This window comes from Cynocephalus volans, chromosome 6 (assembly GCF_027409185.1).
Source record: "Cynocephalus volans isolate mCynVol1 chromosome 6, mCynVol1.pri, whole genome shotgun sequence".
NCBI lineage: Eukaryota > Metazoa > Chordata > Mammalia > Dermoptera > Cynocephalidae > Cynocephalus > Cynocephalus volans.
Window position 1 is genome coordinate 55580565 of NC_084465.1, and position 23244 is coordinate 55603808.

Here is a 23244-nt window from a genome sequence, read left to right on the forward strand (position 1 = left end):
AAATCAGCTTTTTCCATAGGGAATGGTGAAAAATCAATTGCTCTCCACTTGACAGAACTGTTTTCATGTCTGTGGATAAGAATCCTTTCCACTGCTATTAGTCATTTATTACTCACAGGGCTGTGAAATCTTACAAAGAAAATAATGGTGCAAATGCCCTGAAACCAGATAAACCAGAAGGGTGTGCTTTTAGACCACTTACAGGTTTCCATTGAAGATACTCAATAACATTTTGGTTTCAAAGACTTTAACAATTTTTCCGCTAAATTTATATTTAGTAAATTTATGAAATGGGGAAGAAAAGCATAATCTATTTTATCTCAAAGCTTACACTAAATGTCAAAATTACAAAAAAGGAATGACACTAGCTTTATTTAAATTTTATGTTTATGGTTAAGTAATGTAACCTTAAGGGCAAAACAATGAACTGATGAATGGTTATGACTAATGGCTACAAAATTCTACATTCTGCTTGCAGCAATGCAGTCATCTTCAATTTAGTGATTTTTGAAAAGTGATAAAATTGTATGTACTCATATTTTCAAAAGTTTATTTTTTACTCACTACTATACAAATGAGGATATTATTTTTATTTTAGGTTTTTTTATACTGACAAAGACTTTTACATTTATTTTCAAAACACATCTAAGAGAAATAAAATTTATGACTTTGCAAGTACACTAATTCCTAAAATTAGAACCATTTGACATGACTATATTAAATTTTAAATTGTTGTCTAATAAAAATAAATCTCATTTAGAAAGGAATGGATTATTGTAGATTTTTGCTAATGTGTTTTGTTTCACCTGGGTTTTGAGATCTAATAAGATTGCATTTGAGTGAGACTAACAAGAATATAAATTTGTGCAACGTGTGTACTTTATATTCTTGTAAGAACCCATTAAAACTTCAAAAATGCCAACATTTTTCAAATTCTACTCTTATTAGTAGTCATAAGTCTATGTATTCACAAATACTCTGGAAGTATCTCTTGACCAATGTTCTGTACTTTATTTTCCAGTTATCTCTGCTAAACTTTTATGAAATCATTTTCCATTCACTGTCTGTGTGTTCTCATCATCCACTCAGGCCACAGCTTGGAAGTTCTACAGAATGTCAGAGGTGACTTTCTATTAAGTAAATGAGTTTTGTTTCCTATCTCACTCCTTCCTTTACTTCTGTGCAACATTTTTATTCTAGAATGCCTTTTTCCCCTGTATTAATTTACCGAGACTACCATAACAAAATACCACAGACTGGGTGATTAAACAACAGAAACTTATTTTCTCACAGTTCTGGAGGCTGAAGGTCCAAGATCAAGACGTCTGCAGATTTGGTTTCTCCTGAGGGCTCTGTCCTTGGCTTGCAGATGGTGCCATCTTGCTGTGTCCTTACCTGGCCTTCTCTCTGAGTACATCCACCCCTGCTGTCTCTTCTTGTAAATTCATCAGTCCTGTTGGATTAGGGACCCATCCTCATGACCTCATTTAACCTTAATTACCTCTTTAAAGGCTCTGTCTCTAAATATAGTCACACTGGGGGTTAGAGCTTCAACATACAAATTTGAGAGGAGAAAGACGTGGCCACAGTTCCACCCATAACACCCCCTCCGCTTTTATGCTGCTGTGCTTTCTAGGTTTGTCTGTTGTCTTGCTGACTCCTGCTCCTTTAGCTCTTGGTTTTCATTCCTGTTCTCTAAAAATGGATGTTTCCAAGTTTCTCTCTTCTCTTTTCCTTTCTCCTCTATAAAGGTCTTTCTCTTTCTCGTGTCTTTTGGTCTTATGTCCCCATTTTGGTCAATATTATCACCTCTTACAATTTCTACAATAGTTCTATTAATATTGGCACCATCATTTATATTCCTAGTCTCAAACTCGCTGCAGGTTCAGATTCACAATTATTACTGCAGGAAATCTTTATACACGTGTCCCTCTTACATGACAAACTCAAACTTTCCGGAGCCAAAGTCATCATTTACTATTCCAAATTTACTCATGACTTCTATTTTTCTGAGCACAGCCATGCTTGGTCGCTCAGATCAACTTCTGAGTGAGCCCTGCCAATACATTATCTCCATTATCTCTAATATATCTTTCACATCTAACCCCACCATTTTACTTCCTTTGTTACCTCCACATGTCAGGCAATTATTGTGATACAGATTGTTACAACTATCTCTTTAACATGTCTGCCTACATTCAGCCTCATTCCTGAACTCTGACACTAGTTTAATGTGTGCAAAGCATGGAATAAATTTTGTTGCTTCACTGCCCCACAATATTCAATAACTTTCACAAGGTGCTGCATAAAATCTAGGGTGTCACTCTTGCCATCTGGTATCTTGTCTTTAAAAAACTTTCTGAAGTTATAGCAAAGTATATGCCAGGATCCACCCACAAGTGACTATTCACTATTTTTCCAATTATGCCTTATGTTTTCCTGATTATAGGCATCTTTTTTTTTTTTTTTTAGACATTCAGGACCATTTGGTGAAATAAAAAGAGTGCCAATTTCTAAGTCATTTATATCTGAAAATGGATAATAGATGTCTTACATTTTCTAGCTCTGTGACTTTGGGTAACTATTTAACCACTTCAAACAGTTTCTTCCCTCCTTCTTTTGAAAACGAGAAAAAGAAAACAAATATCTAAATTACATGTGTGCAAAATACTTTTATACCTTCCTTCTGACTCCATGATAATTGGGTTCTTTAAATTTTTACAGTGTAAGTCTTCTTATTACTTTGATAAAACTTTCTAATCCCCCAAATTTAAAATTAATATACTTTTTAATGAATTCTATTTTAATATATTTTAGAGTCTTGCAATGCTATTTGTACTACAAACAAAAGATGTTGCAATTCATTTGGTAAAATCATAGAGCCACATTAACAAGATCGACTTGAAAAAGGAGCTTACATTATAAATGATCAAAGGTTGAGTATAAAAATTGGAAAACATTTTTAATATGGCTAGTCCAATAGATTTCTTCAGCAAAAACTGGTAATTAATATTAACATTTGGCAAACTATCAGGGAGTTCTGTTCAGAGGTTTGTTTCAATGCATCTAGACAGAGTTCATGATTCTAAAATCTATGCATTAGAGCAAACAATCTCGGTAAAATATATGTTACTATTAGTGTATACTCCCCTTCCAAAATGCTTCTGTAATGTTAGTTTGGTACTAAAGATATAATGATGAATTTTACCAGGGTTTTAATAAATTACTTAAGTGATGTGTTTTCTTGTTTTAAAAGAGTAAAATTTGTGCCTCCTAATAATAGTTTAAATGGTCAAATGTAATTTTGTGTATTTTAAAATTTATTATAAAAAAGCAAAAAGTGTTTCTATTAGTGATAGTGCATCTTTATGGTAACAGAATGGAGAAAATTACATATGAGAGAGACTCAATAAAAAGCAATCCACACACCATTCTTATTATTGTTGACATTTTCTTTGTGAAAAATCTATTAATCTATTTGGTATGTAAATACAGTAAAATTTAAACAAATTATAAAAGTTTGAATGTATATCTACTTTTTATACAAAGTTAGTAGAACTTTTAAGGATTATGAAGTATATTTATGTCATGTTATTATTATTATTTATCAAGTTTTTAAAAGGCATTGGATATGGTACAATATATCCTAAGGCATGATAAACTAATCTTTTAATGTTTTTAAGTACTTAATGTATACAGGGCATAGTATTCACAAACTAATAAAACAAGATTAAACAAAAAGATAATACTTTTGTATCTTGTTTTATTTGAAATAAAGAAGTTGGCTTCAATGGGAAAGTTTTGGGTTTTCATTTTTCACTTTCATTTTCATTATGTAGTCAGTAATTTTGGCTGTGGAAGTTAAAGGGACAACTTTTGAGGTGGGCGTTGACTTCAAACACTTAATACTCTTTTGTATCCTTCCTCTCTCCTTTTATTTATCCACTTTTTCCCCCTTCTTCTCTTTTTCTTGTTTTCTTCTTTCCTTCTTTTCTCTCCTCCTTCCCCCATCTTTTATGCATCTGTATTGGTGTACTTTCTGTGAGTAAATTACTGTGTTCTGAAAGATGGAGATGAAGAAATGATTACATCATCCCTGATATCAGTGTGCTCTATCTAATGAAAAAAAAATACATATAAAAAACATAACAGCATTACTACGACAGAGTATAATTGTAACACATTCTAGGAAAGAGTTTGGAGAGTGTTGAGCAGATAAAACTTCACAGAGCAGAAAATCTGCTTGATATAGTTTAAAAGAAGAAATAACAATTTACCAAGCAAAGAACAAGGGGCCATTTCCAATAAATACCACATGCAGAAGTGCCAAGTAGCATAAATAGCTAAGAATGAACTGCTAAGTCAACATTTTGTGAGAGGGATTTTCACGTCCATGTGGGTGACTTAGAGTACTAAAATAATTAGTGGAACAATATCTGGAGTAGACAGGGAGTTAATTCTTTAGTTAAGAATTTTCAAAGACTAAAAACAAAGAAAAACTAATGGAAAAATAATATTGCCATATTAAAGAATAAGAATAACATATGTTTATAAGACAGCTTATTAAACCATAGTTATTTCAACAACTACAAATAGTAAACAATGGGCTTCAAATTTTTTTAACTAGAATTAATGAAAACGAATTGTCAAGTCCTACTATAAGAACTTCCATTTTCTCGTCTTCTGCTAATTTCTCATCCTGCATTATTTTTGTGCTGCTGCTCCATTCTCTTGATTCTTAGTCCTTTATTGGTCTAGTCAGTTCTGAACTGGAATGGTCAATTTCTCATATCAGAACACTAATTCCTAATTTTAGAAAACTATTGTTCTTTTGGGGGGTTCTATTAAATATTTTAATTTTATATATAGAAGCATAATCTAATATATGTTAAGCATATTGTTTTCCTCAAATGCATTCTGTTAAATGCTGCCCCCTTTTATTCATTATCTAGAAATGGTTTCCATCTTTACATATGGACCTGTAGCTTTATGTCTCTTTTGAACGTAGCCTATTACCTGATTCCCTTTTTGTCTGTTTTATGCTTGTTACAGGTGGAAGAGGGTTGTTATTCCTAGCTTTTGGTATAAAAACAGTAATTTCCAGACATTGAGTTGAAAATGGATCCCCAATTGCAAAGAAATATGGAAGCCATTGTGTTTCCTATTAAATAGTCCCTCTTTCTGCAGAAGCTTGAATTTTTATTCTTCAACCTTCTGCATCTACTAACAGTAAACAGACTATACCACACGTTTATAAGTATAAAACAACACAGTCATTTCAGAAAATAGAGGAGGTTTTTTTTTATGGGTAGGACATCTGACCAGGGAAACAGCAGGAGACAAAGCTAGAAAAGGAAATACGGGTTTAGGGATGGTAAACTTTGACAAATATGCTAAATATTTCTGCTTTATCCAGTAGACAGTGCAGAGCTACTGGAAGATTTCTAATAGAAAGCGAGATTTCAGATTTTCTTTTTGCTATGTCACTCTGGTAGGGGAGAGATTAGTTTCAGAGAAGTAACATTTTGAGAAACAGAAGTAAATTAGAAACTACTCTAAGAGTTCCTGCTTGAGAATAGGTTGATATATGACATTTTGGTGAGGCATACTTGACACAGTTTGTTTGATGCTACGGCATTTGGCTTAGTCATACATGTGTATTGGAAATATATGACTAATCCAAATGCCCTAGCATCAAATATATATGCATATATTTCAAAAAGTTTGTGGAAAGATTAAATCAAGAGATAATATGAATCTTTCCATGAACTTCTTGAAGATATCTATATATACACACACATATACACATGAGAAAGGAATTGGAATTAAGATTCTACATCAATCTTTATAGATTACATATACATATACATATATATGTATAGAAAGATCTATAGACAGATAGACAGATAAGTAGACACAAAACTTTAAGTCATACCATCCTTCCCTCTCCTGGTCCATCTCATTTTATAGGAATGTTTTTTATGACCATAATTTGTACACATCTGTCAACCCTCAAACTCATGCCATTTACTTAATAACTATGTTTTCATATCAAAATATAGCACACTCAGCTGCCTGGAAGCAGGCAAGAAACAAGAATATGCCCAGAGTCCTAGGCAGGAGCTGAGGGCAGTATCCCTCTCCCAGAAGCAGGCAAGGAGCATGCTTAAAACAACACCTCCACACTGGTGGCCCGCCACACCCATTGCCATATCCACAGCTGCCACAAAAGTAGCTCAGCACCACAACAGTATCCATGCATGCAGCCTGCCAGACACTCAACTGCAGTGATACAAGGAGGGTCATTGGCAGAGACTGGAAAAAGAAAAGGACATCTCTTTCCTCAAAGCCTGCTCTAGTATACCACAAGAAGCAACCATTCTTCCAGATGACCAGAAATCAGCGTAGGGATACTAGAAATAGGAAAATCCAGAAAATATGGCACCACCAAAAAGAATACAGTAATTCTCAAATACCAGATCCTACAGAGCAGGAAACCCTTGAAATAACTGAACAGGAATTTTGAGCAACAATCTGAAGGAAACTCACTGAGATGTGAGAAGACTCAATTAGATAATATAATGAAATGAGAAAAAAATCCAGGATAAGAAGGAGGAAATTTACAAAAAGTTTAATACCTTAAAAAAGAATGTAGCAGAACTCATGGAACTGAAAGATTCACTCAACAAAATAAAAAAACACAATTGAGGCTTAAGCAGCAGGCTAAAACAAGCCGGAGAAAGAATTTCTGATCTTGAAGATAGTCTTTTTGAAATAACCCAGGTAGATTTAAAAAAAAGGAAAAAAGAATTTTAAAAAATGAAGAAAATCTAAGAGAGCTAGCAGACAACCTTAAATGCACACACATCCAAATCATGGTTGTTCCAGAAGAGGAAGAGAAAGGAAAAGGCATGAAAAACCTATTCAACTAAATAATAATGGAAAACTTCCCAGGTATAGGGAGATACACAGACATTCAGATCCAGGGGACTCAAAGATCCCCAAACAGATCCAACTCAAAAAGATGCCCTCCAAGACACATTATATTTTAAACTGGCAAAGCTCAAAGCAAAGAGAGAATCTTAAAAGAAGCAAGAGAAAAGTGTTGTTACCTAAAATGGAGCCCCTATCAGACTAACAGCAGACTTCTCAACACAAACTCTACTGGCCAGAAGAAAATGGGTAGAGAGGAATGGGAAAAGCTTTGCCTCCTGGAAAGGATAGGGTCAGAGAGTTCTGCTGTACAGCCTATTTGGTAATTTTAAAATAAAATCAATTCCCTCATATTTTCATATTACTGTGTTGAGTGCTACGTGGCTGCAGCCGATTAGCAGCAAAATTGTGTTGCTTCAGATGAGGATTTAGAAAGTAAGGATACAGGGAAGGCAAAGATGAGGGAGGCATTGTTCCACACTCACGTGCTTCCGATTTTGAATTAAAAGGATCAGTGTCTTTTATTTTTAAAGTATTTATTAAGTGTCTGCTGTGCACCAAGACTGTTCCAGATGTTGGTGATAGTGCAATAAGCTAGACAGACCAAGTCTCTCTCTTAGTTGAAATTTTATTATAGAAAGGAGGACCAACAGTAATCAAATAAACAAATAAATAGTTTGGCAAAGAGACATAAATTGAAAGAAAGGGATATAAGAAAGAATTATTTTCAAAAGGGAAGGAGGGCAACTCATTGAAAACCCGACATCTGAGCCAAGACTTGAGAAAAAGCGGGGAAATGAATGAATGGTATTTCTATTACCTTTGGCCTAATTGTATTCATATCCTGGGCTTTGGGGCCAGCTCTATTATGCATGTCTGTCTTAATGTTACTTTCTTATTATTTTTCCACAATGCAACTGGGGAGCTATTTTTCATCACTCACTAAGCCACATTTTGAAAACTTTGCAGCTGGCAAGCAGTCTTTTGTTTTCTGTTACAGTATTGCTGGTAACTTCCTTTTCCAAACTTTGCATTCTATTCTAGATAAATTTCATCTGAATCAGGATCCCTAGAGATGGAGGCTCTCTTCTATTAAAGAATACTGAAATCTTAAAATCAGTCATTTCTCTTCTCTCCCAATCACGACCCCACAGCTGAGAGTTTAACTTTAGTCTTGCATTAAGTCTGCAAGCACATTGTCAGCTTCTTTCTAGACAGTTTGAGATTTTCAAAAATATCTTATGAAAGCTCTGAAATTTTTAAATGGTATTAGTTATGAATAAGGAAAAACTTTTTTGCCATATTTAGCCCCTGCTACACCTTTGGTGATTTAAGGAAAATACGGATTGATTGCAGCCAAACCCAAGTTTGTGTTTTATGTTGTTATCGATAAGCTTGGTAAGCATGGTTTTATGTATATAATGGAAGATGCAATCAAATAGATAGATGGATTCAGATCTTTTCATATTCACCAAATGCATTCCTGAAATGTCCTTTTTCTTTGTCAAAGTTTACTAGTGAGTTAATTAAAGTGTTAGAAATTATGCTTTTTTGGATCTGAATTGCTACTAAAACTAAAGCCATAAAATTATCTGTGATGACTGGACTCTGATGATGGCAAAGTGAAATTAAAAATCGTATTAATGTTATATTAATTCTATTACTTTTCCTCCATTATTCTGCTATTTCTTCTGCCCCATCCTCTTGTCCATGATACTCTTAGAATATGTTCTATGAATTGAAAATAACACACTTAATGTTCTAAAAAACTGGATTTCAATTAGCGTGCAACCCCCCAAAAAAATTTGCCAAGGAAAGCTTTTGACCATTTTTTCTACTATTGCACATCATGAGTTTATTCTATAGAATAATCCAGACCCAGCACTCATTCCCATATACACTCATTTGAAGCCCACACTTCTTCATGTGTATGTAATCTCAGATACGCACCTAAACACACACACATTTAATATATTCATAAACTGAAACAAAAGTTTGATCAAATGAAATACTTTTACTAAAATTTGTTATTGTTGGTCTAATGACATTTCAATGTCAAAACATTTCCAATTCTTGACTTGAATGCTCCCTTGTATGAGGGATAAATCTTCCAAGAGAGATTGGTTAAATTATTACTAAAAATATTTGCATGTGGTTAAAGGGATATTTTATTTTTATTAATTTTTTTCTTTTTTCAGCTGCTGGCCAGTAAAACAATGCTCTCAGGTTAGAACCTGGAAGAGGAGGCAGGTAGAATACTTAGATTTAGCTGGGATACATTTACTTCATAGCAAAAGGGATACTTTATGTTTTGTTTTTCATTTTATTTTTTGGCTGGCTGGTACTATGGGGATCCAAACCCTTGACCTTGGTGTTATAACCTTGGATTTTAAAAATATATATTCTTTAATTGTTTAGCAATATGTTGCTATTTTCAGATATATAAGCATTGGGTGTGTGTGAGAGAGACAGATGATAGTAGGTAAATGTGAATGAACTTGACAACACTCCTTTTATTCATTCTTTCTAAAAATGAGACATGAAATCACTCAGGTAGACACAAATTCTGACCATGCAAATAGCTTCTTATTTTAGAGTTTTCTAATTCTTGTAGCTTCATGTGTCTTTTATTCTTGGTACATTCATAGTTCAAAGATGAACTTTCCTGTTTTGTTTAAATACATACTTTTATTTTATTTTATTTTATTTTTTTTTGCCTTTTTAGCAGAACATTTTAATGTAAATATGGTGTCTGACATTACAACATTTAGAAATTATCTACATACAGTAACAAACCTTCTTGGATCAATCTTCAAGTGTAAAATTATGGTAATTCTGAAACAGCTTATAAGAAGTAGATCAATGTGGTTTTACAGTATATTAGTAAAAAGTGTACGTCAAATCATTTGTATAGCATAGGGACTATAATAGTAGAAATGCTATTATTGAAAATTATGAGCAGTTATTGTTAGAAAATATTATGTGCTCACTCATTTTATTCAAATAGCCTTTATATTAAGGGCTAGCTGGAAGGCTACTTTATAATAAGTGGTTTTTGCAAAACTTAAAGCAAAATCATTGGAACAATATGGAAAATAGAGTTTTAGAACCACGAAAGATAATTAGGTATTTTGGCAATCTCTAATACACTCAGGGACTGATTTACAAACATTAATTTGTGATGGGTTGTGGTACTCCAAAAATATTTTCCCATAAGAAAAAAGGAATCTGCCTACTAAACCAAATTAGATTAAATGTAGCTAAAATATGGTAGAAATTTTATTATAAAACCTAATAAATACTCAGTGGTATAATTCTCCTATATCCCTCCACCTCCAACTTGAGAGCATAGTTCCCTCTGTTCTTTTTGTGGCAGGAATGAAAGAAAGTGGGGGTACAGTGTGAGCCCAAGCTGCAACAGGCTGACCAAAAGGGGAGCAAAGAAGAAAATGTCCCATGTGCCTCTGAAAAGTGATATGATTCCTGGAATCAACATGACACCCAACCAAAGTGGCGATCACTAAGTTTTTTTTTTATTTTTTATTTTTTATTTTTATTTTTTAATTTTTATTTTGTTGATATACATTGTGGCTGATTATTGCTCCCCGTCACCAAAACCTCCCTCCCTTCTCCCTCCCCCCCCCCAACAATGTCCTTTCTGTTTGCTTGTCGTATCAACTTCAAATAATTGTGGTTGTTATATCTTCTTCCCCCCCCCCCCCGGTTTTGTGTGTGTGTGTGTGTGTGTGTGTGTGTGTGTGTGAATTTATATATTAATTTTTAGCTCCCACCAATAAGTGAGAACATGTGGTATTTCTCTTTCTGTGCCTGACTTGTTTCACTTAATATAATTCTCTCAAGGTCCATCCATGTTGTTGCAAATGGCAGTATTTCATTCGTTTTTATAGCTGAGTAGTATTCCATTGTGTAGATGTACCACATTTTCCGTATCCACTCATCTGATGATGGGCATTTGGGCTGGTTCCAACTCTTGGCTATTGTAAAGAGTGCTGCGATAAACATTGGGGAACAGGTATACCTTCGACTTGATGATTTCCATTCCTCTGGGTATATTCCCAACAGTGGGATAGCTGGGTCGTATGGTAGATCTATTTGCAATTGTTTAAGGAACCTCCATACCATTTTCCATAGAGGCTGCACCATTTTGCAGTCCCACCAACAATGTATGAGAGTTCCTTTTTCTCCGCAGCCTCGCCAGCATTTATCGTTCATAGTCTTTTGGATTTTAGCCATCCTAACTGGGGTTAGATGGTATCTCAATGTGGTTTTGATTTGCATTTCCCGGATGCTGAGTGATGTGGAGCATTTTTTCATATGTCTGTTGGCCATTTGTATATCTTCCTTAGAGAAATGCCTACTTAGCTCTTTTGCCCATTTTTTAATTGGGTTGCTTGTTTTCTTCTTGTAAAGTTGTTTGAGTTCCTTATATATTCTGGATATTAATCCTTTGTCAGATGTATATTTTGCAAATATTTTCTCCCACTCTGTTGGTTGTCTTTTAACTCTTTTAATTGTTTCTTTTGCTGTGCAGAAGCTTTTTAGTTTGATATAATCCCATTTGTTTATTTTTCCTTTGGTTGCCCGTGCTTTTGGGGTCGTATTCATGAAGTCTGTGCCCGGTCCTATTTCCTGAAGTGTTTCTCCTATGTTTTCTTTAAGAAGTTTTATTGTTTCAGGGTGTATATTTAAATCCTTAATCCATTTTGAGTTGATTTTAGTATATGGTGACAGGTATGGATCTAGTTTCATTCTCCTGCATATGGATATCCAGTTATCCCAGCACCATTTGCTGAAGAGGCAGTCCCTTCCCCAGTGAATAGGCTTGGTGCCTTTGTCAAAGATCAGATGGCAGTAAGTGTGTGGGTTGATTTCTGGATTCTCTATTCTATTCCATTGGTCAGTGTGTCTGTTTTTATGCCAGTACCATACTGTTTTGGTTATTATAGCTTTGTAGTATAGCTTAAAGTCAGGTAGTGTTATGCCTCCAGCTTTATTTTTTTTGCTCAGCATTGTTTTGGCTATGCGTGGTCTTTTATTGTTCCATATAAATGTCTGAATAGTTTTTTCCATTTCTGAGAAAAATGTCTTTGGAATTTTGATGGGGATTGCATTGAATTTGTATATCACTTTGGGTAGTATGGACATTTTCACTATGTTGATTCTTCCAATCCAAGAGCATGGGATATCTTTCCATCTTCTTGTATCCTCTCTAATTTCTCTCAGCAGTGGTTTGTAGTTCTCGTTATAGAGATTTTTCACCTCCTTGGTTAACTCAATTCCTAAGTATTTTAATTTTTGGTGGCTATTGTAAATGGGCAGGCTTTCTTGATTTCTCTTTCTGCATGTTCACTATTGGAGAAAAGAAATGCTACTGATTTTTGAGTGTTGATTTTGTATCCTGCTACTGTGCTGAAATCATTTATCAATTCCAACAGTTTTTTTGTAGAGGTTTTAGGCTGTTCGATATATAGGATCATGTCATCTGCAAAGAGGGACAGTTTGACTTCATCTTTTCCAATCTGGATGCCCTTTATTTCCTTCTCTTCTCTGATTGCTCTGGCTAGTACTTCCAACACTATGTTGAATAGGAGTGGTGAGAGTGGGCATCCTTGTCTAGTTCCTGTTCTTAAAGGAAAAGCTTTCAGCTTTTCCCCATTCAGGATGATATTGGCAGTGGGCTTGGCATATATGGCTTTAATTATGTTGAGATACTTTCCCTCTATACCTAACTTATAGAGGGTCTTTGTCATGAATGAGTGCTGAACTTTATCGAATGCTTTTTCAGCATCTATAGATATGATCATATGGTCCTTGTGTTTGAGTTTATTAATATGGTGTATCACATTTATTGATTTGCGTATGTTGAACCAACCTTGCATCCCTGGGATGAATCCCACTTGATCGTGATGAATAATTTTACGTATGTGTTGCTGTAATCTGTTTGCTAGTATTTTAGTGAGGATTTTTGCATCTATATTCATCAAGGATATTGGCCTGTAGTTTTCTTTTTTGGTTATATCTTTACCTGGTTTTGGTATCAGGATAATGTTTGCTTCATAGAATGAGTTTGGCAGATTTGTGTCCATTTCAATCTTTTGGAATAGTTTGTAAAGAATTGGTGTCAATTCCTCTTTGAATGTTTGGTAAAATTCTGCTGTGAATCCATCTGGTCCTGGGCTTTTCTTTGTTGGGAGCCTTCTGATAACAGCTTCAATCTCCTTTATTGTTATTGGTCTGTTCAAATTTTCTACGTCTTCACGGTTCAGTTTTGGGAGCTTGTGTGTGTCCAGAAATTTATCCATTTCCTCCAGATTTTCAAATTTGTTGGCGTATAGTTGTTTATAGTAGTCTCGAATGATTCCTTGTATTTCAGATGAATCAGTTGTAATATCGCCTTTTTCATTTCTAATTTTTGTTATTTGAGTCTTCTCTCTTCTTTTTTTTGTTAGCCATGCTAATGGTTTGTCAATTTTATTTATCTTTTCAAAAAACCAACTTTTTGATTCGTTGATCTTTTGAATTGTTTTTTGGTTTTCAATTTCATTCATTTCTGCTCTGATCTTAATGATTTCTTTCCGTCTGCTAATTTTAGGTTTGGATTGTTCTTGTTTTTCTAGTTCTTTAAGGTGAAGTGTTAGGTTGTTCATTTGCCATCTTTCCTGTCTTCTGAAGTGAGCGTTTAATGCAATAAATTTCCCCCTCAATACTGCTTTTGCAGTATCCCACAGGTTTTGGTATGATGTATCATTGTTTTCATTAGTTTCAATAAACTTTTTGATTTCCTGCTTGATTTCTTCTTGGACCCATATGTCATTAAGTAGAATGCTGTTTAATTTCCATGTGTTTGTATAGTTTCCAGAGTTTCGCTTGTTATTAATTTCTAGTTTTAATCCATTGTGGTCTGAGAAGATACATGGGATAATTCCAATTTTTTTGAATTTATTGAGACTTGATTTGTGACCTAATATGTGATCTATCCTGGAGAATGATCCATGTGCTGATGAGAAGAATGAATATTCTGAGGTTGTTGGGTGGAATGTTCTGTAGATATCTGCCAATTCCAATTGGTCTAGAGTCTTGTTTAGATCTTGTGTTTCTCTACTGATTCTTTGCCTAGATGATCTGTCTAATATTGACAGTGGGGTGTTCAGGTCCCCTGCTATTATGGTATTAGTGTCTATTTCCTTCTTTAGGTCTAATAGAGTTTGTTTTATAAATCTGGCTGCTCCAACATTGGGTGCGTACATATTTATGATTGTTATGTCTTCTTGATGGATCAGTCCTTTTATCATTAAGTAGTGTCCCTCATTGTCTCTTTTTATGGTTTTTAGTTTAAAGTCTATTTGTCAGATATAAGAATAGCTACTCCAGCACGTTTTTCTTTTCTGTTTGCATGGTAAATCTTTTTCCATCCTTTCACTCTTAGTCTGTGTGAATCTTTATGGGTGAGGTGGGTCTCTTGTAGGCAGCAAATAGTTGGGTCCTGCTTTTTGATCCAGTGAGCCAGTCTGTGTCTTTTAATTGGGGAATTTAAGCCTTTAACATTAAGAGTTGTTATTGAAAGGTGTTGATTTATTCCTAGCATTTTATTGGTTGTTTGGTTGTCTTAGGTGTCTTTTGTTCCTTGCTTTCTGATTTACTGTTTGGTTTCTTTGTTTGTTGGTTCCTTAGGTTGTAGATAGTGTTTTTGTTAGCTTGTTTTCTCTTCATGAATGCCATTTTTATTGTACTAGCGGGTTTAGATTTTTCTTAGGTTTTTATGGCAGTGGTAGTTATTTTTCAGGAACCAAAGCCAGTACTCCCTTGAGGATTTCTTGTAAGGGTGGTCGTGTGGTAGTGAACTCTCGCAGTTTTTGTTTGTCTGAGAAATATACTATTTGCCCCTCATTTCGGAAGGATAGCCTTGCAGGGTAGAGTATTCTTGGCTGGCAATCTTTGTCTTTTAGTATTTTGAAAATATCATCCCATTCCTTTCTAGCTTTTAGGGTTTGTGATGAAAAGTCTGATGTTAACCTGATTGGGGCTCCCTTATAGGTGATTTGACGCTTCTCTCTTGCAGCTTTTAAGATTCTCTCTTTGTCTCTGAGTTTTGCCAATTTGACTATGACATGTCTTGGAGAAGGTCTTTTTGGGTTGAATGCATTTGGAGATCGTTGAGCTTCCTGGATCTGAAGATCTGTGATTTTTCCTATACCTGGGAAGTTTTCTGCCACTATTTTGTTGAATATGTTTTCAATGGAATCTCCATTTTCCTCCCCTTCTGGAATACCCATGACTCGGATATTTGATCGCTTAAGGTTGTCTGATATCTCTCTCAGATTTTCTTCCATGTCCTTGATTCTTTTTTCTTTCTTTTTGTCTGCTTGTGTTATTTCAAATAGCCCATCTTCAAGTTCAGAGGTTCTCTCTTCAACTTCGACAAGCCTGCTGGTTAAACTCTCCGTTGTGTTTTTTATTTCGCTGAATAACTTCTTTAGTTCAGCAAGTTCTGCTACATTTTTTTTCAGGACATTGATTTCCTTGTACATTTCCTCTTTCAGATCCTGTATACTTTTCCTCATTTCATCATGATGTCTAGCTGAGTTTTCTTGTATCTCATTCAGTTTCCTTAGAATTATCACTCGAAATTCCTTGTCAGTCATTTCAAGGGCTTCTTGTTCTATAGGATCTAGCATTTGAGATTTATTAACTTTTGGTGGTGTACTTTCTTGATTTTTTGTATTTCTGGTATCTTTTTTTTGGTGTTTATTCATTGTGGCAGGGAGTTTCATAGTCCACCGGTTTGAGACTAATGACTAACTAGGATGTTGCTGTGGTTGCCAATTTCGTATGACTGCCTCCGTGACTGCTCAGTTGGCCTCTAGTGCCTTGTGTGTGTGGTTGCCTCGGGTCTTGGGCTTCTCCGGGGAGCCGCCTTTCTGGTCAGCTTGTACTCTGCTGGGCTGGTGGATCACGCACCACAGGGTGTGTGATCTCTGTTGAGCTTTCACTTCCCGTGCAGGACTTCTCCCTGTTCCGTGTGCTCTGGACCAGGCTGTTGGATCGTGCAGTGGCGACCCCACCAGGTGTGTCGTTTCTGTCGAGTCTCCGCCTCCCTGGCCGCACGTCTCCCCACTCTGTGCGCACTGTGCTGGGCTGGGGCGTGTCTTCTGCACCCCTCGTCTATCAGCTGGGTCTTCAAGACCTTGCTCGGCACCGCCTCGCCCAGGAAGTCTACCAGGTTTCTGCTAGGCACAGACGACCGGTCTCTCTGGGTGCCTTTGTAGCACTATGTAGATCTTTCTCGAGTCTTGTTCACCTTTGTATCACCCCCGGTATAAACCGAGTCTAGCGCCCACCTGCAGCCTGCTCTCCAGCAGGTTCAAGTGGACCTGGGAACTCTCCTACCACACTATTCCCAACCAGAAATTCGTTAGGCTTTTTTCCAAACTGGAGGCCGCAGAGATGGTATCTGCCTCCCAGTAACAGGGAGTTTACCTGGGGCTGGAGTCCAGGGTGTGGTGGAGTGACAGTCGGCCCGCCCGTACTTTCTTGCCCTCCCGACACTGGTCTGGGACACCCCCCGCCACCAGCCCCGCCAGAGAACCGCGGAGGGAGTGGGAGGGGAGACCGGTCCGCAGGCTCCAGAAAGCCCCGCGCCAGGCCAAGCAAGTTTGAGGGCTCAGTGATGGCCGAGGGGGCGGGGCTGCCCGCACCTGGGAAAATGGAGGCAGCACCGTGCGGTGAGTGGGCTGGTGGTGCAGGCGGGAGCCGCGTGGGCATCCACCCCCCCGAACAAAGCTGTGCCAGGTATCACTCACAGTGCTGTGCCAGGTCGGGCGCTCACTCTGTCTCTGGTTTGCCGCCTTCCCCAATCTCAGCCGCTGCCGCCTCGGGCTGTTCAGTCGCAGCGAGGCTCGGGCGCTCCCAGGAATCTTCTTCAATGCCGGCCTGAAACCTCGAATCCTGAATAGGGCAGCTGGCCGCCTTCAGCGCGGCCCCGGTCTCCGGGATCCTGGCTGCATCCACAGCAGCCCTGGCGCCGTGTTCCCTGTTTCGAGACTCGCTTTTGCAGCTAAGAAACAGTTCTTTTCCTGCTCCACACTTCAAAGCTGTTGCCTGTAAATGAGGCAGCCTCTCCCGCCAGGGGCAAAGTGGCGGTCACCCCCCACGACCGTCCAGCAGCAGCGGTCCTCCCTTAAGAGATGGCGAGAGGAATGTCCACAAGTTTCCCGGCTGCCTGAGGCCCAGTGGCCTCCTTTTCCACCTCAGCTACTCCACGCCAGCCTCCGCAGCCGCCGCCATCTTGAACCGCCCTATTTGTCCAACCAAATACATACTTTTAGATGGAAAACCTAATCATACTATCTTTGTATTAGAAAAAAACAATTCCATTACCTTTCTGTCAGTTTTTTAAAAATCCAGAATAATTTATTTGTCTCCACTTCTGATATAAAAGCATCCTCGGAACACTAGCCCAGGCCCAGAGGAACTAACGCAGCTGCAAGTGGTCTCGGGGCCCCGTAGGCCCTTCCACTCTGACGGAGGATTCCCATGCCCAGTTCAGCTCCCCTCCCTTGCCCATGTCCTGCTGACTCTCCTGGGACTCGCCACAGTGCCATAGAAGGTGCAGCTGAAGCTATTCTAGTTGGGAGGAGCTTCAATGGGGCTCACAGCTACCATGCTGTCCAGAGTTGGAAATTCTGGAACTGGGAAAGATTGATTTCCAGCGGCAATGGCTGACCAGGTCAAACCCTGAAACTCAGGATCAGTAAAATGCTACACCATGACCACAGGCAAACCCAGCCTCTACCCAGGCCCCCGTGCCAGCCTGGGAGACCCCAACACTAAGTCTTCCTGGAGGCAGCTAGAAGCTGCGGCATCCACCCCACAACCAGGTCAGGAGGGGCCCTACAGTCACTGTATTTAGTTCATCTTAGGCTTAAACTTCTACACCTCACTTTTAAACCATGTTGCTCTTTTTTTTTTTTACCACTTGGTAAATTGTCTGTCAAATATTAGGTGCTCTGTAAATATCTGGTAAATTAAAGAATTAATGACTACTACTTGATTTCTTAAATTGACTGCTGCCAGGCAAATGGGCATTTAATAACCCCTAGCTGAATGTATTTCCAGAGTAGTTACCTTAGTACAGAACTTAATTTATTTTCTGAGAAGAACAACTTTGGTGGCCGCTTTAATTATGCAATTTTCAAGGTAAGAATTGATCTGTTATCCTTGAGAATCACGTAACAAGACACATTTTATTGTTACCGTATCTTGTTTTTGGCAAAGTCAATGAATGGACCTCAGACTAGGTCCACAAATATAGTCTTGATAGCCAGTTCGCACATCCACAGGGGTTTAGGAAATTTGTAAAAATACTAAAAAAGTAGTGAGAAATTTTACAAAGTGACCAAAAAGATTTCAGGAAAGAGTTTGAGGTTATTCACCCCTTCCCTTTGAATTTCTAATTCATTACTTAATCTCTACTGTAATAGATTGGTCCCAGGTAATCACACTGGAAAGAAAGTAAGACCGTGAGGAGAAGCTCACTTCAAAGGGAGAAGGTGAACCAGTTGTCAGGGCTTTCAAGATCAGAGCCCAGGTGGTTGTGAGAAAGAGCTAGCTCTGATCGTACCAAGTGGCTAATGCTGAAATATCTTCTGAACGTGCAACTTGGCTCTGTCCTTAAGCTGTGAAGAAAAGACTGCTTGCACTTGGCCTGAGAACAACCACAGTTGATTGTAACACTGGTAAAAACTGTTTCCTCCCTGCCCCCTGCCACCTTAGTCCTTTTGTGCCACTATAACAAAATACTTGAGACAGGGTAATTGATGAAGAAAAGAAATTTATTTTCTCACAGTTCTGGAGTCCAGAAAGTCCAAGATCGAGGTGCCAGAACATTTGGTTTTCTGGTGAGGGCTGCTTTCTCCTTCCTCAATGGCGCCTTGTTGCTGCATTTTCTGGAGGGGAGGAGTGCTGTGCCTTCCCGTGGTGAAAGATGAAGGGCTAGAGACCTGAAAGCTACATGAATCCTCTTTGATAAGGGCCTTAATCACTCTCACTAAGGAGGGGGTCCTCGTGACCTAATCACTTCTTAAGGGCACCATCTCTTAATACCATCACATCAGCCATTGTTTCAACACCTGAATTTCAGAGAAGACACATTCAAATCCTATGTCCTTCCTAGTTCAAAGGGACTCCTCTGGACTGGCCTGGTCATGGGGAAGTAATCATGATATTGCTGTCCTTCTTAGAGAAGCCTTCAGTAGTTGTCATGCTTCGGAACTGAACTGGACCACCTTAACTCATGGCTTTTGGAAGCAGGACCAGCTTCTGAAGTATGTCCCAAGAGAGGAGAGTCAATGCTGGACTCTTGCACTCACTGCTTTGTTGGTCCTGATGTAACCTCTATTACCCCGGTGCTGCCTGCAGTGGACAGAATCAGGCACCAGACTGCTGGAGTTTTGTATTCACAACTAATACATTGGGAAATACAGATTGTAAAATTAATCATTCAAATTTACATTTTGAAAGCAATATGTTATTGAAGAAGGAGCTTTGAGTTTCTTAGATTGAGGGAAGCTGAATAGTCTTTTCAATTCTGGGCCTCACTTAGGGGGATTATTATGAAGGAGAATGTACCTGAGACATGTGTAGGAACTGCAGTGGTAAGGCTTGATCCAATTAACGACAGAGGGGAGAAACTATTTGGGGCGGCAGTCCTACATTCTGCACTCCTACATTCAAGCCCTCACAGGTACCTATCTCATTTCAAAGATTTTGTCTTTGCTCTTTTTGCTGTCTGGAGTTTTTCATATTGAGGGTATTTGATTGTCCTTTTATTCGTTATCCATTGCTTTATAACAAATCACCCCAAAACTTAATGGCTTAAAACAAAGATCAGCAAGCTCTATCCTACATGCCAAATTCAGCCTGACAACTATTTTTGTACAGCCTGTGAGCTAAAAATGGTACTTCTATTTTTAAGTGGTTGAAAAAAATCAAAATAAGTTTGGCCAGCCCTCTATACCCCTGGGTTGTACATTCGTGGATTCAACCAACCACTTATCAAAAATGTTTTTTTTTAAAAAATGCATTTCTACTGAACACGTGCAAACGTTTTTCCTTGCCATTATTCTCTGAACAGTACTGAATAACAGCTATTCACATAATGTTTACATTGCATTAGGCGCTATAAGAAATCTAGATGATTTAAAATATACATTTTATAGACAAGACTTGAAAATTCTCAGATTTTGGTATCCGCAGGAGGCCCTGGACCCAATGCCCCACAGATACTGACGAACTACTGTATAATATTTCCTGATGTGTAAGCTTTATATAAAATTTAAATTTCAGTATCCATAAATAAGTTTTTATTGTAGCATATCCATGCTCACTTGTTTAACTACTGTCTAGTAGGCTACTTTTGTGTTAATACAGCACAGTTGAGGATTTTCAACAGAAACCATTCCTCCTGCAAAGCCTAAAATTTTTATTATCTCGCCATTTATAGAAAAAGATTTGCTGACTCCTATCCTAAAAGAGTGAGAATGTTGTGTTATCTTTCATGGTTTCTGTCAGTCAGGAATTCCAGAACATCTCAATTGGTTGGTTCTGCTTTGGGCTCTCTCATGTGGTTACAATCAGGTGTTGGTTGAGAATGTAGTAACGGGAAGGCTTGACTGGAGCCCGATTACATCCTCAGCTAACCTCTGACCATGAGGCTGACTACTAAAGCCACTCTCTTGTCCTCAAATGTTCATATCTCTCTCATGTAAAAAATAAACCCCATCTCAAGGTCCCAGAGTCTCCTCCCTACAAAGCATTAGCTCAAATTCAAGGGTCTTATCTTCTTGGATAGTGTCAGGTGTGGATGAAGCCCCTTGGGTTGTACTTCCTGATCCGAAGACATGGTGAACTAAAGGGACCTGGTTATCTGGTCCTCATGTAATCTACGTATGAGGGCGCTTTAAAAAGTTCCTGGAAAAATATAATTGAAAGATAATACAAATCTTTCCACGAATTTTTTGAAGTACCTGTGTACAATAGGACTGGCATAGCAAAACCGCACCAACAGTCCTGGTGAAAAAGAAAGAATATGAGAGACATACTGGAGTCATTTGGTCAACAGCAATTCTGAAATCTAGAAGACAGTTGCTATAGCCACATAACTCTCATCATAGCCCGCTAAGAACTGGGCAGCTATTTCAGGGAGCAGGAGAGTCATACTGTAGTTCATTGAATAATGTGCCACAAAAACTCCTTGAAGATGGAATTGTGTCCCCTAAGTTTTCTGTATTAGAAACATAGCCCCCACTGTGACTGTTAAGAGGGTGGGAAATCCTATTATGGTAATTGAAAGGTGGGGCCTTGAAGATGATTAGATTGAAGGACCCTGTGGTAGTGAATGGATTAAAAATGGTGGTCATAGGAGCAGGGACATGGCCATGGAGGAGGCGTCACCCCCACTGCTGGGCTGCAGCAAGCTGCATATGGAGAAGCTGACCCTCGGCATTACCCACATCCTAGAATCTTCCCCAGGTGTGACAGAGGTGACCATCACAGAAAAGGTGCCTGTTAAATGTCATATGGTTTCTTCATGGGAACAAAAAATAACTGTGTGATGCCTGAGGATATGAAGAACTTTTTACCTGATTACCAGCGGCTTCCATGTGACTTGGAGTATGAAATTGGATGAGCACATCATTCCATTGGGCAGCATGGCAATTAACAGCATCTCAAAACTGACTCAACCCACCCAGTCTTCCATGTAATTCACTTCCTAATGCATCAACTCTGGCAGACCTGGAGGACGATAGCCATGAAGCCCGGGAGGACTAGCCAGAGAAGCCTCATTTTGACTCTTGCAGTGTGATATTTGAGCTGGATTAGTGCAACGGGAATGGGAAGGTTTGCCTTGTTTGCAAGAGTGGGAAACCAGGATTAGCACAAGACACTGAGATGTGGTTCCTGGACAGAGCATTATATTGGCATTTTCTCACAAATACCTTTACCACCTATTACCGCTTGCTCATCACCCACCTGGGCCCAGTGGCAGTATGCCTTCACCAGCTATGGCATGAGCCCTCAGGCCAAGCAATAGTTCAGAATGTATAAACCCATCATCTACAACACAGATCTGCTCACGGAAGAGACTGATTCTTTTGTAAACAAGCTGGATCCCAAAAAAGTGTTTAAGAGCAAGAATAAGACCTTAATTCCAAAAAGAAAGGGAATGTGCAGCCTGTAGGTGGACAGAAAGGACCTTCAGGCCCCTCCAACTCCACATCTTTCTCTGGCTCTGAAACCCCCATCCAGAAATGAGCAGCCCACCAGCCCCACAGTGGTGATGTCCATGCACAGACGGCCCTGGGGGTAGCTGCAACCTCAGATTCTTTGTGTGGAACCATAGGCCTCTTCCTATATGAGTGACCAAAATCCTCGGCCTTTTACTCCCTCTGACAGGAATTGGACGGCATACTCAGGAGTTGGAAGGGCACACAGAGGTCTCCCCAAGAGTCCTTCCTTCATACCCCTCACAGCAGGTCGTGCTATTATCCCCTGCTTTCAGAAGCAGTGGGTAATTTGGGTTACGTGACCACATACATCTGTTGAGAGCTTTCCTCTCTTTCCACACTCAACCCTCAGTCCCTTAGCAGTGATGAGAAATCCCCCAAAGAAATCACTGATTTTGACCCATGAGGCATTAGAACAGTTCAACTGGTAGTCACTAGTGGCTATTTAAATTTAATTTATATGAAAAATTTTTAATTGCATTAGCAGCATTTCAAGTATTCATGTGGCTAGCAGATTCCTTACTGGAACATTTCCATCATTTCCACACAATGTTCTGCTTGTCAACACTGCATTAGAATATTTCCATACTGCTCTTCCTCAGATCAATTTTGTTGTTAAATAGTGTTGATGCCTTAATTTTATGAGTGATAATATTCCATGAAAACTCTTGAAGATACAGTTGTATGTTCTTTATATTGTTTACCATTAACACCTCATTCTGCTCATTTCTTTTTCAGTTTCCTATGCAATTTGTCTTCCTCATCAGTTTCCTGCCTCCAAAAAAAAAAAAAAAAAAAAAATGGTGATCATAGGCGTGGTTCTGAGGACTTTAAAAGGACATTGCATGCGGAACTGTCCCTCTCTGCTCTCTCTGCTTCCACTATCTTGCAATGTAAGACCCCTGGGTCACTATTGCCACCGCCACATGGATTTTAGATTTCCCAACCTCAGAAACTGTAAGCAATAAATTTTGTTTTCTTTATAAATCACCCAATTTTGAGTATT

The 23244-nt window shown here is 38.3% G+C and overlaps 1 pseudogene; it reads left to right on the forward strand.

The window, feature by feature from the left end:
- The first annotated feature begins 21389 nt into the window (after positions 1-21389).
- On the forward strand, positions 21390-22266 carry LOC134380916 (tubulin polyglutamylase complex subunit 2-like; annotated as a pseudogene).
- Positions 22267-23244: the final 978 nt, after the last annotated feature.